General features: G+C 37.7%; 2 pseudogenes; both read right to left on the bottom strand.

Moving 5' to 3' along the window:
* Nucleotides 1-1,469: 1,469 nt before the first annotated feature.
* LOC120717328 lies at nt 1,470-3,954 on the bottom strand (annotated as a pseudogene).
* A 5,895-nt stretch (nt 3,955-9,849) lies between these two features.
* LOC120717348 lies at nt 9,850-11,336 on the bottom strand (annotated as a pseudogene).
* Between the last annotated feature and the right edge of the window lie 3,079 nt (nt 11,337-14,415).

Raw genomic sequence — 14,415 nt, 5'->3', positions numbered from 1 at the left:
GTGTGTGTGTGTGTGTGTATATATATATATATATATATATATATATATATATATATATATATATATATACTATATATATATATATAAAAACACCCAGCACGCCCCTGCGGGCGGTTTATCCTTCAAGCTCGGGTCCTCTACCAGAGGCCTGGGAGCTTAAGGGTCCTGCGCAGTATCTTAGCTGTTCCCAGGACTGCGCTCTTCTGGACAGAGATCTCTGACGTTGTTCCCGGGATCTGCTGGAGCCACTCGCCTAGCTTGGGAGTCACCGCACCTAGTGCTCCGATTACCACGGGGACCACTGTTACCTTCACCCTCCACATCCTCTCGAGCTCTTCTCTGAGCCCTTGGTATAGGAGATATATATATATATATATATATATGTAGAGAGACAGAGATAGATAGATAGATAGATAGATAGATAGATAGATAGATAGATAGATAGATAGATAGATAGATAGATAGATAGATAGATAGATAGAAACTATATACATCTCTTTAAAAATATTAATATAAATAACAATATGAAAATATACTAGCTACCTACAGATATTAGAATACAAATTAAGAAATAAGCTCTGGTTTTTGGGGGTGGGGCTGCAAAATATTGGTAGAAAATGATGTGCAAAGTCATCAAGCTGTTAAACATTACAGTTTCAGAAACAGGGCTGAGAGACTGAGAATCTGTTTCTGATGTGTGCCAAATAGACAACAGTTCACAAATGCTGAAATGGTTTAGATTACTTTTTTTTTTAATTTTTTATTTACTTTGGGAACACAGAGATCAGTATTTTCATTTCATTTTTTGTGTGTATGTGTTTATGCCTTTTAAATATTTTAATTTGCATCCACCCTCACTCACCGGGATTTAAAAAACGTGCAGTTTTATAACACTATAGTTCTAAGACCTTTGCAGTGTTGTTCTATTGGTGTTGTCATGTACTATGACTAGCTATTCAGTATTTTAAACCTGTCTGTTATGTATGATCAGGTTCCACTTTTCATTCAACCATATCACCTTTCCTGCTTTGTCTCCTCAGAAAAAAGGTTGGCATGTATTGCCCCCCTGAGACACAGTGAGTGAGTTTTCTCTGAGTTCCCACACTCTGTCTTTTCACTGCAAGTTTTATCTTCTGGAACTGAGGACTGCTCCAAAGTGGTCACTTGATAATTTACCTTGATCACATACACAGAGCTCCTGCGAGACATGTATTATATAACTTTGATATTTTGAAAGCTCTAAATAATTTACAATTGTAATACATTAATAAGAACTTCTTCAAATATCATACTTTATACTACTGTATAACATTACCATATTACAATATTATATTACAATATTATGCTATATAAAATACTGTATGGGATTTTTAAAGGAATGATGCATACTCACTGCAAAATAAGTATATATATATATATGTATATATATACATAATGACACAGGAACAGAAAAAATATTTTGATTTCAATGTTTATTAAGTTAAACTCAGTATTATCTGTTTTATATATAAAAGCTCCTATTGGAGGACGATAGAGGTGATGATACATCACAAGAACAGCTTTATCAGCAGGACACTGAACCCAAAATGAGTTTAGGATCAGTCGTCTTTACAAAAGACTTAAACATTATAACACAAATCTTCATATAATGTGCTCCAAAATGAGCATAAACCACACTTTATAACAAGGGTGAAGAAAAAAAATGACGCTAAAGCGTATCATATCACAATGATCACAATTTGACATTAGTACTTAATACAAAGTAAAGTCGATATACATACATATATATATATAAAGTTCACATGCTTTACAGTCTAGACATGCTTCTATCTACCCTCTTATACAAAAGGATAAAAATAATTTCACAAGTCCATCCTGAATAATTAAAACATATATACTTAAATACAATGCATTTAGTTTAAAATAAAACCTTCTGTAAACACAGAAGAAAAAGACTGACCAACATGGTCTTTAAGCTTGTCTATTGCATGACAAAATGTTTTCTCTCTCTATTACAAAGATGGTTGGTGTCATTTCCGCAGGAAATATCATCTGTGACCAAGAACAAATACACACAAAGTAAAACCTTCTGTACATACAGAAGAACAAGTCTTTTTTTAAAAAAAGAAAGAAGAATCCTGTAATTTCTGACCAATACGATCGTTGCACGTTGCGTTGAGTTTGACTCCAGTCTGCAGGTTTCTACCACGGCCTCCAGAGGGAGCTGGTGAGTGTGTTGTCTTTGGTGATGCTGGTCTGGACTGTGTAGCTCAGAGGAGAGAAGTCAGCCTCACTCAGGGTTTTATCAGAGGAAGTGTGCAGCTGGTTGATGTGGTTCAGCAGGTTTCTCTGGGACTGAGTCTTCAGGTCCACCTTTGGCAGGAAGTTGACCATCTCTTGGGCACACCTGGAATAGCTCTTATCAACAGCTGCTGAGTCCACTGGATGACACTATTGCTGCGGTCTTGTCAGGTAGCAAACGGTCATCTCCAGGATGTCTGCCTTCTCCAGTTTGGAGTCTGGCTGCTGTTTGAGGAACTCAGGACCCAGGAGAGACTTGAACTGTTCAGTACTGCTGTTGATTCACTCTGTGGATCTTCTCCACCAGAGGCTTTCTGAGCTACAAGAAGAAGAACAAAGTCATTAATAAAATAATTCAGATGAACAGGTTTAGCTTTATCAAATGCAATCTTTCATGAATAATGAATGACATTCAGATGATCTCCAATTTACCTTATGAGTCAAAGCGAGATGATCCTGAGAATTAGTCATTACTGGAGAGACTGTAGCTGCCATGGCTGGATCTCTGTGCTGTAGAGGTCTCTGTAGAGAGACTCTGATCACTGCTGCCTTCATCCCTCCTATTTATACTCCCACATCTCCATATGAATGTGTGGGTCTTGGTCTGACTGGAGCTTCTCACGGTGTTGACCAATCAGAGTGCCTGACATAAGAGAAAAGAAATCTTGCCCGCCAGATGCTCTGTGGTCATATTAGTAGGGGACAATTGTTACATCCCAGGGGAACAGGTGGTGGACTGAAGTGGAGATGGAGTAAAAGACTGAGAAAGCTCTGTGTGGATCTGGGAAAGTGGTGACCCTGTAGAGACTATTGATCTGATGCGTGGTGCCAGTGACTTTGACTGGGCACACGCTTATCAACCAGTTACAGCTGTACAAGTGCATATACAGACCATGTATCAGTGAAAAATTCAATTTCACTCCTACTGTTTCTCTGCTTCTGATGTCTTCACTCTTCTCACATTTGCTGTGAGCTAAAATGTGCTCGGGACACTGTGTAATGGCTCAGTCAGAAATCGCATGTTCTTTGTACTAAGAAGCTGATCCAACTGATGAAGACTTTTCCATTATCAACTACAACTCTACCAGGAAAGGTCTGGATAAGTATGCAGTTTTTCTCTGACTCAGGTGTCAGATATCCATATCTAGTAAGTGTGTCCCCTGTCTTGTGGTCTGTGGTTAGTGTGAGCAGGAAGATTTCTCACTTTCCCACACTCAGTATTGAATGATGTGGCCGGTGCACTACAAAGGTCTTTGAAAGGAGCTTTTGTGATGGTTGCTCGCCGTGTTTCTAACGGAGACAGAGGCCGACGTCACCAACCATCTGGAGGGAAACAACATGATTGGTTGCCTCAAATATTTAATTACATTTGAAAATATACTCTACAGTAACTGAAGTTATTTTCAACAAAATCACAGAATCTTAGTTCCACTTTTTAACTTTTGAGTGATATTATTTTTTAACATCTAGTGAACTCGACGGTCAGACTTTGCATGAAAAGGGTTTTTCCGGCAGCTGTTTCCTGAAGTGTGCCAATCCCCTCTGGATAATAGGCGCATGCTGGTGCGGTTTAGGATGCAAATTATCTCGAAGTGTGACTCTTTGCCTCAGAGGTTTCCCACAATCTCTCCATTCATCAAAGTTTGCCATTTCATCTAAGAAGCTGGCACACATAGTCATCTTACTTTAATGAATTTCTTTTCCATTCTTTTTTTAGATATAGATAATAGATATAGATATGTAATGTTGCACTCCCAAAGCGCAATAACACATTTTTGGAATGCTTTTCACAGCAAAATCCTTTTTATTTTTATAGCTGTACAGAAAATTATTACAAATATTCACTCATTTTAACGTTTTAGTTTTCATAGCCTTCATTTTAAACCTTTTAGTTCGTATATCTATAGGTTAGGATTATGTTTAACCCATCTAATAATTCCTCATCATCACCATTTGCTATATTATTACAGTACTGATCACTCACTGTAAATTCTTTCAAGTAACCATCAAATTTAAAAGATATGACACAGGTAGTTTTTGAATTCTAACATGTCGACCTGAGCACACTGGCCAGCTTTATTTTTAATTAGTTTTAAGTTTGTTTCTTTAAATCTCCTTTATTTCCACTTGGTTGAGTTTCAGTTACTTTACAGAGCCGAGTTGCATGTTTCGCTTCAGTTTTAATTACCATGCTAACCATGTCAGTCAGACACTAAAAGATAATGTCCCTAGTTGTGACAATACCTGCTAGCTCTTCATTAAGCCATATAGAAGTTACGCTGAAAATGTTCATGGATGATAGAAAATTATTCCACTGTTTGGAATCGCAGAGTGATGACAAAACATTATATCAAATCAGTACAAGACATGAATTCACACTTAAGGAGTCAGCAGTACATTAAACTTCACGTTTAAACAATAAATGCACGTAGCTGATTAGTTTTTTTCTTTTATTTCAACGTGTCTATATTTGTAGGTACATGTGAAGACACATCTCAATGCTAACTTGGTTATATCTATAACACTTTACTCATATATGGAAGTTAAGATAATCACAGAGTCAAGATTAGATTGATAATCAGTTAAGCTGAATTTCATAAACTAAGAAGTTAAAACAGTTGAGCTATCCATTGCTTTTCCACAGTAACAGATTAACAACCAAAACTTTTTGGTGATCCTCTAACAGATAAATGTTGAGTAATAAGAGAGATTATAAATGCATATTCTATCTCTTCAGGGCAAAGGTCTAGTGTCCCACTGGAGCTCGTCAGTGAGTTTCCCTGGTTTCCCACTCTGTCCTTTCACTGCTTTGACTGTAACAACAATAGCAGTGTCCCTCATTATACATCGCATTAAATGCATTGTGTGACATCACTAATGGGTAAACTGTTAACGCTTCTTGATTGATAACACCCACAACTGACAGCTGCATCATTTTAAATGTTTTTCCAATGGGTTTGGTGGCTTTATCTATTCAGGTATGAACTGAAACTGTTCATCAAACAACCTTGCTAAATGGCTTCAAAGCTTTATGGTAATTATAGATAATGATGTCATTTGTAAGGAAGTCATTTGTATATAGTAAAAATACACGCTCATGTGAGAACGCAAAATTGTCAGCTGGCAGTGTTTGTTTATTTAACAAGGCACACGGCGCCACATGAAGTATGACAGCTACAAGAGGAGGTGATGAGACATCACATCTGGAGCTTGTGTCTGCGAGTTACACTGTACTCAGAGAATGTGAAGGAACAGCTGTCTTTATGAACCAAAAACAGTGCACAGTACAGGGTTCTGTAACATTATTTAGCAAATGGACAAAAGGTTTTAATGAACAAAACAAATAGAGTAAGTCTGACCTTTAAACAGATCAAATGATATTAAACCTTATTAATGGTTAGCAATCACATTGTCACTAAAAACAGTGATATTGTTACACACAAAAAAGCTTTTACAGTTAAAGGATAAATGTACTAATCCTAAAACGGATCATTTTTCTATAATCACACAAAATAATATTTTTAAAAAACACTTTAAAAAAAGCATTAATATAAAGGTGATTTGTTGGATCTTACAACAAATCTGTTTGAGTAAATGCAGTTTCAGTATCAGAATTTGTCCATAAAAAAGGACACTGGAGGTTTTGACCAAAGTGATCAAAAAATTATGTTACTATAACATTATCAGATTTTTAAGTACAATATAGTACAATATAAAAGTAATAATTGCCAATGCAATCAGACTTCACTCATGCAACATGCATGACATTTCTTTTTCTTCTTAACCAGAAAGATATTATTGCTTGCATTTCTTCAGGAAATATCTTTTTAAAAATACAAAACACACACAGTGTGTGGAGATATTAACACTTCTGTTAATCCAGAATAACAAGGTATTCAAATTTCAGGAATTCAGTCCAGTAATCTTTGACCAGTATGGTCAACTCATGAAGTTGCAACTCCAGTCTGTAGGAGTCTACCATGACCTCCAGAGGGCAGTGTTGACCCAGCTCATGTCCTTAGTCCTCCTTAGTGGAGGTAGTGAGGATTGTGCAGCTCAGAGGAGAGAAGTCAGCCTCTCTCATTTAAAGAACGTCTGTCTGCAAGGTGTTTGTATAGTTCAGCTAATTTTTCTGGGACTGAATCTTCAAGTCCTCCTGCAACAGGAGGTACAGATGGACACATCCGAAGTAGGTCTAATCAATAGCTGCTGAGTCCACAACTTGGTGCTCCTGCTGAAGTCTTCTCAAGTTCCAGCCATAATGTCGTCTCTAGGATGTCTGCTTTCTCCAGTTTGGAGTCTGGCTGCTGTTTAATGATCTCTGGATCCAGGAGAGACACGAGTTGCTCAGGTCACCGGTCGGTCTGCTGTCTGCATTATTTCTCCACCAGAGGCTTTCTGATCTGCAAGAAGAACAAAATCATTAAGAAATTAGTTCATGTGCATAGGTCTATCATTATGAAGCAGTAATTCATAAATTGGCATTCTGGGAGTCTCCAATTTACCTTGTGATTCTTGAGATCTGATCCTGAGAATATCAAATCATTGCTGGAGTGACTGTAGGTGCCATGGGCCTCTGCAGCATGGCAAGGGTCTCTGTAGAGAGACTGATCTCTGGTGGCTTCATCCCACATATTTATAGTCCTGCATTTCCATATGAATGTGTGGGTCTTGGTCTTACTCAAATTTCTCACAGTCTTGACCAGTCAGAGTGCCTGACATAAGAGAAAGGAAATGCCAGCTGCTCAGTGGTCGGGAACAATAGTTACATCTCAGGAGAACAGGTGGTGGGCTGACGAGGAGATGGCGTAAGAGAGTCAGAAAGCTCTGTGTGAATCTGGGAAAGTGGTTGTTAAAGAAAGTAGATCTGATGCCTGATGCTGAGATCAATTGACCACTACATGCAAATACAGCCTACAAACCCATAGTATATATCTGTCAGTGATTCTGTTTGTTATGGGTATTGTTCAGGAAATTAATACGGATAAAGCACTAATTCAATGCTCTGTGGGTGCAAAAGTAGAACTTAAAATTTTCATAGCTTGTTTAAAACCTTTTTGAAGCTATTTAGAAAAAAGGCATGTCCAGATGGGGCAGGTGTGACCTCTGTCTTGTGGTTTGTAGATGGTGTAAGCAGAAAGTTTCTCCCAGGTTCCCACACTTAGTATTGAGGGATGTGGTCAGTGCACTACAAAAGACTTTCAAAGGAGCTTTTGTGATCCTTGGTGGTCGTGTGCTCCAACAGAGACAGAGCCTGACGTCACCAACCATCTGGAGGGAAATGATCTGATTGGTTCTGTCTATGAGCTGGATCATTATTTTTTTGTCATTTCTTAAAATGTAGAAAAGTGAACATCATCATCTCTTCAAGCCTTAACATTTTACAAATGAGGGTGAGGGATTGAGACAGCTACTTCTGAAGTGCGCCAAATCCCACTGGACAATAGTCTACGTTGGTTTCGAACTCAGTTTAAACAAAGTTTTCACACATTCTGCCTACTGAAAGAATAAAACTGAAAAAAGATTATCTGTGGGAAATTTATCAGTAGCAAATATAGTGTCCGTTAAGAAATCCGGTTTCTTCCAAAAGAAATCCACAATACCACTGTACACTCAGGTGCGTTACCAGTTCTTGAAGTACAGTGTTTAATAAGGGATTCGTGCAACATCAATGAAATATCAACATCAGCATACACTGAGATTAACAATAAATACATTGCTTAACAAATTTATTAGACCACCTCTCATAAAAAACAAGAAAACACAAGTATTTTAGAAATCCATCAAAACTAAAAATTTAATTATTTATTGTTCTAACAGTAACAAATCCACCAATTGCCTTTTTACACCCAAATTTCAGTCATCACACTTCTCCGAGACAGCACGTTCATTCTCACTCCAACACGCAACATACCGTGTTGGTATGTTACGTCTCATAAGGATGCGGAAGGGTACCTTTCGCGTAGCTATGAGACACCTCAGGATGTGACAAATCTTCAGTATGTTACACGTTGGCAATGAGAATACACCGTCTAAGAAGTCAGAAATTAATCAAGCACAACATTCAACCACTAAACTTTTTTTTGTTCAATAATGCAAGTAAATGAAAAATAATGTTGTGCTTTACTATTTTTTCATCTTTGTTTTCAACAGTAAATTTATAATTTAAAGGATAACAAAAAAATTACATTTTAGTATTAAAAATTTTCAAATAAAACACTTCTGCATAATAATGGGTTAACCATTAACAAAGCAAGAAAAAAGATTTTGGTAATTGACAATGCTGTTCATTAAGGGCAGCTGTACCATAAACCTTGGTGGTGGTCTAATAAATTTATTAAGAACTGTATATTTACTCTTTAGAATCATCTTCTGATATTTACAGCAAACTAATCTCCTTTGGTATTTGGTACTGGTATTTTATGGAGTTTCAGCATCATACTGTAGTTGTCTGTAAAACCTGCACCTTTTTGTCCTGTTTATAACGATACATAACACTGAAATCTTTATCTTTATTATGTACCCGGACACCACTCTGTTATACATGGTTAATTTTTTCATAGCTTTATAACTTGGTTGATATTAGCCAATAATATATATGTAATTAAAAGAGTTCTAACTTGAAAGAGTAGGCTTTCGAGTATACCCTCTTAACCTTAGGGTTAGGTCAGCATCTGTTGGGGGTCTGTGAGCAAGGCTCCTCTTTTTTCCCACACTCTGTCGTTTTGGTGCTTTCACAAGAAGAAAACTAATTCTCCCCTGCAGAATTGCTTTTCCCTTTGTCGGGAGCACCGCTGGGCTGTTCAAATCACGGACAAACAGTATCCCACATTCTTGATTTTTAGTTCACAAACACTTGTAATGACTAACTACTCCTGACATTTTGGAGATATTAGCTCTTTATACAGTAAAGCAGGATACAAATAATATCAGGCTGATCCTGCCACGATTTGTTCCCCCCGTTTTAATCACGGACAAACAGTATCCCACAGCTGTTTATGTTTTTAAACCCATTTTGCACAGGCGAACATTTTTCTAGTAAAACGGGAGGGGGGGGATTTGGGAAACACTGGCTTAGTAATCAAAGCGATTAAAATTCTGTCAATTCAGAAAAAAAAATGTCAATGACAAGCAATAGTTTCAACACATATCACCCCAATGTAATGTACAGTGTTACTTTAAATACAAGTGAGCAGTAGCTGGATATGCTTGTTTGGTCAGCTTATGATTTGATTGGAACACCAAGAATGTCAAACGTTCTTTCTTAAAACAAAAGGTATGTTTGATTTAATTACTTCCATGGGAAATATGTTTGACAAGGAAGTGTGAAGTACACTTAGTTTAAAATTTAAACGTCAAACTCCCCAAAAAAGAATTCATTTTTCAAATATTTAACCAACCAGCTGACCAAGCCTTGGTCCTTCAGCTTATCTGTGTTTTCTCTCTTTACTCGAAAGATAGCGATATCACTGTTTCTTCAGGAAATGTTAAGTACAAAACAAAGAAAGTAAAGCCTTCTGTACATAAAGAAGAAGGAGTCTTTGAAATTTCATAGAATTCAGTCAATATCATCAGTATAGCTGATCTAGTAGTGACTCCAGTCTGTGAGCTTCTACCACGGCCAGCAGAGGGAGCTGTAGACTGGACTCTTGTCTTTGGATGTGACAATCAGAGGAGAGAAGTCCGCCTCACTCAGGTTTCCTTCAGAGGAAATGTGCAGCTGGTTGATGTGGTTCAGACTGAGTCTTCACCTCCTGTTTTAACAGGACATGCACCAGCTCTTGAATACATCTTGAGTAGCCCTTAACAGCTGCTGAGTCCACAGGTTGACACTTCTGCTGCAGTCTTTGCAGGAAGCCAGGACATCTGCCTTCTCCAGTTTGGAGTCTGGCTGCTGTTTGAGGAGCTCAGGACCCAGGAGAGTTGTTCAATACTGCTGTTGATTCTCTTTCTGTGGATCTTCTCCACCAGAGGCTTTCTGAGCTGCAAGAAGAAGAACAAAGTCATTAATAAATCAGTTCAGGTGCATAGGTTTAGTGTTATTAAACATAATCTTTAATGAATAATGAATGACATTCTGATAATATCCAATTTACCTTATGATTCAGAGTCACATGGTCCTGAGAATTAGTCATTACTGGAGAGACTGTAGGTGCCATGGCTGGATCTCTGTGCTGTAGAGGTCTCTGTAGAGAGACTCTGATCTCTACTGTCTTCATCCCTCCTATTTATACTCACACATCACCATATGAATGTGTGGGTCTTGGTCTGACTGGAGTTTCCCACAGTCTTGACCAAGTAGAGTGCCGGACATAAGAGGAAAGAAATCTGGTCTCCCACATGTGCACTGGTCATATTGGTAGGGGACAATAGTTTGATTTCAGGTGACCGGTGGTGGACTGAAGTGGAGATGGAGTTAAAGACTCAGAGAGCTGTGTGCAGATAATAGAAAACTGTGACCTTGTAGAGAATACTAATACACTGCCTTGATGCTGAGATCAATGACTTTGACTGGGCACACACTCATCATCTTGATACACTTTCTGTATGAATTTGTGAGCAGGAAGTTGTTGTCAGATTCCCACAGTATTGAATGATGATGTCAGTGCACTACAAAGGTCTTTAAAATGGTTACTGAGCTCTAACAGAGGCAGAAATTGACATCACCATTCTGGGATCCATCGTTTCAGTTTACATTTTGCAACTGGGTGAAGTTAGAACATCTAATTATGATGAAACCTTTATGCTGTCGGATGCTGATGAACGTCATATGTTTTCATGAAGGGGGAGGTTGAGGCAGCTGTTTTTGAAAGTGTGCCAAATCCCCCAGGACAATAGTCAGGCACCGGAGTGGTTAAGAATGCAAATCAACTTGAATTTTGTCCTTAGAGCTTTCTATGCTCACTACATTGAGTTTAGCATGTTACATTGTTACATAACTGACATATTATGACTCAACTCATCTTAAATTTGCAAATAAATATTTTTCTTGTTTAGCAGCGTTGAGTTACACCAGATTTTCTACCAAGCTCACTGATTTGACAAATATAGCTTTCCTTAAGTGTGATCATATTCATTTTAATCTTTCTATTAAGGTCAAAGGTCTCGTGTATTGTCCCTCTGGGGATCTGACCGGGACTCTTCTGTGCTTTCTTACAGTCTGTCCCTTTACCACTTTTACTGGTGGATCACTACCTTGTGTCTCATTATGTGTCACATTAATCTGGGAACACCTTTTGTTTCCTTAAAATTTCAATAACTTTCTCCTCAATACTTTAACAATAGAGCAAGAAGAACTGTGTCAGTTCATCAGATCTCTTTATGTGCACACAACAGTCAATCTTCATCCTCTAATAAGTCTTTTCTTTAAAAACAAAACAAAAACAAATTAAAAGAGGACATGTGAGCCTAAATGCAAAGGATTAGATGTGTTTGTGTGTATTCAAAGGAATTGCACAAACAGGGAAGGTAGGATGTGTTGGTACATCACATCGGTATGTTTTCTCACTTCACTCAAAAATATCAGAGCAACTGTCATCTCTACATAAAGATTACGAGGTTCATCATCAGCGTTACTTAAACCGTTAAAAATGACATTATCTGCACTTTCTACCAAAACTGCCTAATCATCGGCTTAACTTTGTGCTGAACATTGGGGGGTGGGGGTGTCAAGATCTCTGTCTAAATAAATAAATAAACCTGGGTAAATTCCCAGATGATTAAACGTGCAACTAGTTTGCTGGTAATACCTGGAATGAGTAAAGAAAATCAACAGCCTATTTATGCAAGATAATTCATAATTTTATTGGGGGGGGTTATATTGGTTGGGTCTGATTATTGGGGGGGGGGGGGGGGGGGGTGTCATGGGGGGATCTATTGGCTAGCATTTGTTCTTCATTCCTGGATGAATGACTGCCTGTGAGAAACTTATTGCCTAACCTCAAACCTCTACACCAGGGGTCTCAAACTAGTGGCCCACATCACCCCTACTTCTTCACGTATATTGACGTGAAGAAATATAATGCAATTTGGCCCTTGAAGTTACTTTTTTTGTTAGGGAAGATTTGTTTGTTTTTGAGTGCAATGTTAAAATAAGTTCTTTAAAAAGCAAAATCTTATTTAATATGAAGGCAATATGAGCAAAGAGTACAAACGTAAGGGATTGGCTGTTGTAGCTCAGTGAGAGAGTTATTTGTAAAGAAAACAGTTTTCACTAATGTGTACACTTATGTCTGCATTTCTTTTTGTTAAATACAAACAAAATTGCGATGTCACGTGTCTGGCCAGAAAGAGAGTACCAGTTTATCTATTTGTTAGTTCAGTTAAAAGCTTCAGTTAGTTAAAAGTGAGGGGAAAAAATGTGTTCACGTTTGCAGTTTCAGAAATATTTGTGGGTGTTTTCTTGTTTGTTTGTAGTACTTTAAGACTAAAGTGGCTCTCGTATGAGATGACATTGCTGGCAGTGGCCCACAGCTCCTTTGAGTTTGAGACCCCTGCTCTACACCAGTGTCTCCTACCCACTGTGCCACGCCACATAGGTGTGCCGTGAGAAATGATCAGGTGTGCCGTGGAAGATTATCTGGTTCCACCTGATTACTACTAAGTGACCGTGTACAACTACATGCTCTAATTAAATGGGTTGCCAGCTGCCAGTAAAACAGAAGAAGACGAAGTAGAAATTATATAATAGTCATGCTGCAAGTGAGACAACACAGCGAGTAATAGCAATAGATAAATATATTTGAAAAGAAAAAGTAGTCAATATGACGTGGGTCCTGGAGAAAGTTCCGACCCAGATGAAGGCCCCAGCATGTGTAGTGGTCAAAAGAAAGCAAAAACGGTAAACGGAAAAATTATCAACATTCATTTTGTAACATTTTTGTTTGGTGGTGCGCCATGTGATTTTCTAATGTAAAATATGAGCTGTGGCTCCAAAAGTTTGGGAAACACTGCTCTACACTGTCTGCCAATTGTTGTTTCTTAAGAAACTACTTTGAACACTAATTCAGAAAAAAAAAAAAACATCCAAAAACGATGCTTATCTATACATACAGAAGAAAAAAAGTCAAAGGATTTGATTTTAGTGATATCCAAAAACAACTTCTCATTTTGTCTGATATTAAAACCAGCCTGTAGCAGTTGCCCACGTCCTCCAGAGGGAGCTGTTGATCGGATTCTTGTCTTTGGAGATGCTGGCCTGAGCTGTGGAGCTTACAGGAGAAGTCAGCCTAGATTGATACAGTCAAAGCACTGGTCCCAAAGAGACTATTTCATTTTATCTGGTTATGATATTTTACATGTTTCATTTAGCAAAGTACATGATGGTAAAAACTGAATTAATGTACATCACAAAAAAGAAACTTATTTACATGATGTTATAGAAAGTGTAGCAATACAGTAATAAATGACTACATGCCTATAGTCTTTTTAAAGTGGACAGTTATCAACAATAGCGAGCATCATCAGTTTTTTACATCAAGTTTAAGTCAGTGTCGTTATAATATAAACACGCACCAATGTAAGACTATTCTAAAACAGATGGGCAGGATTTCCTTTTTACATCCAATTCTATCTTAACCTTGGTTCAGAAATTTTAGATGTCTTAACCTTTTGTCTCAGCTCGACTCTTACTTAGTTTAAGAGTCCTTACTTTTCATTGTTTTTACTTATGGATTAATGCAGCATTAACTAATGGTGATCTGATTGGTTGCAATGTGGGACCTCTTGAGTTATCCTTTAAAACACCTGAACACCTGAAGCTGAAATGGCTTTATTTATTTTAATTCAAATATTGTCAAAGACACATTGAAAGCCGAGTTTTCTAGAGTAGTAGCGATAAAGGTGATATAAGACTGAATTGCAGCAATCTGTTGAAAATGGCTAGGCTCAAAAAAACCTCACCTGTTCAAAGCAGCTGTGAAACAGACAGAAGTTTACTGCTTGTGTCTGACCGCCAACAAAAGTTAAGTCTTGAATAAAAGCACAAAACAACAATTTCATAGCTAATTAAAATCTCTTTATTACAATCACATGTACATCATTATATTCCAAAAAGCTTGCCGTAGTGAAAAGTACCCTTGCACAGACAGATGGATGCGGTGTTGCAAGCTGGAT

This window comes from Simochromis diagramma, unplaced genomic scaffold (assembly GCF_900408965.1).
Source record: "Simochromis diagramma unplaced genomic scaffold, fSimDia1.1 OVJJ01000320.1, whole genome shotgun sequence".
In the NCBI taxonomy this organism is placed as follows: Eukaryota; Metazoa; Chordata; class Actinopteri; order Cichliformes; family Cichlidae; genus Simochromis; species Simochromis diagramma.
The sequence above is the reverse complement of the archived record's forward strand: the minus strand, read 5'-3'. Positions and strand labels throughout refer to the sequence as shown.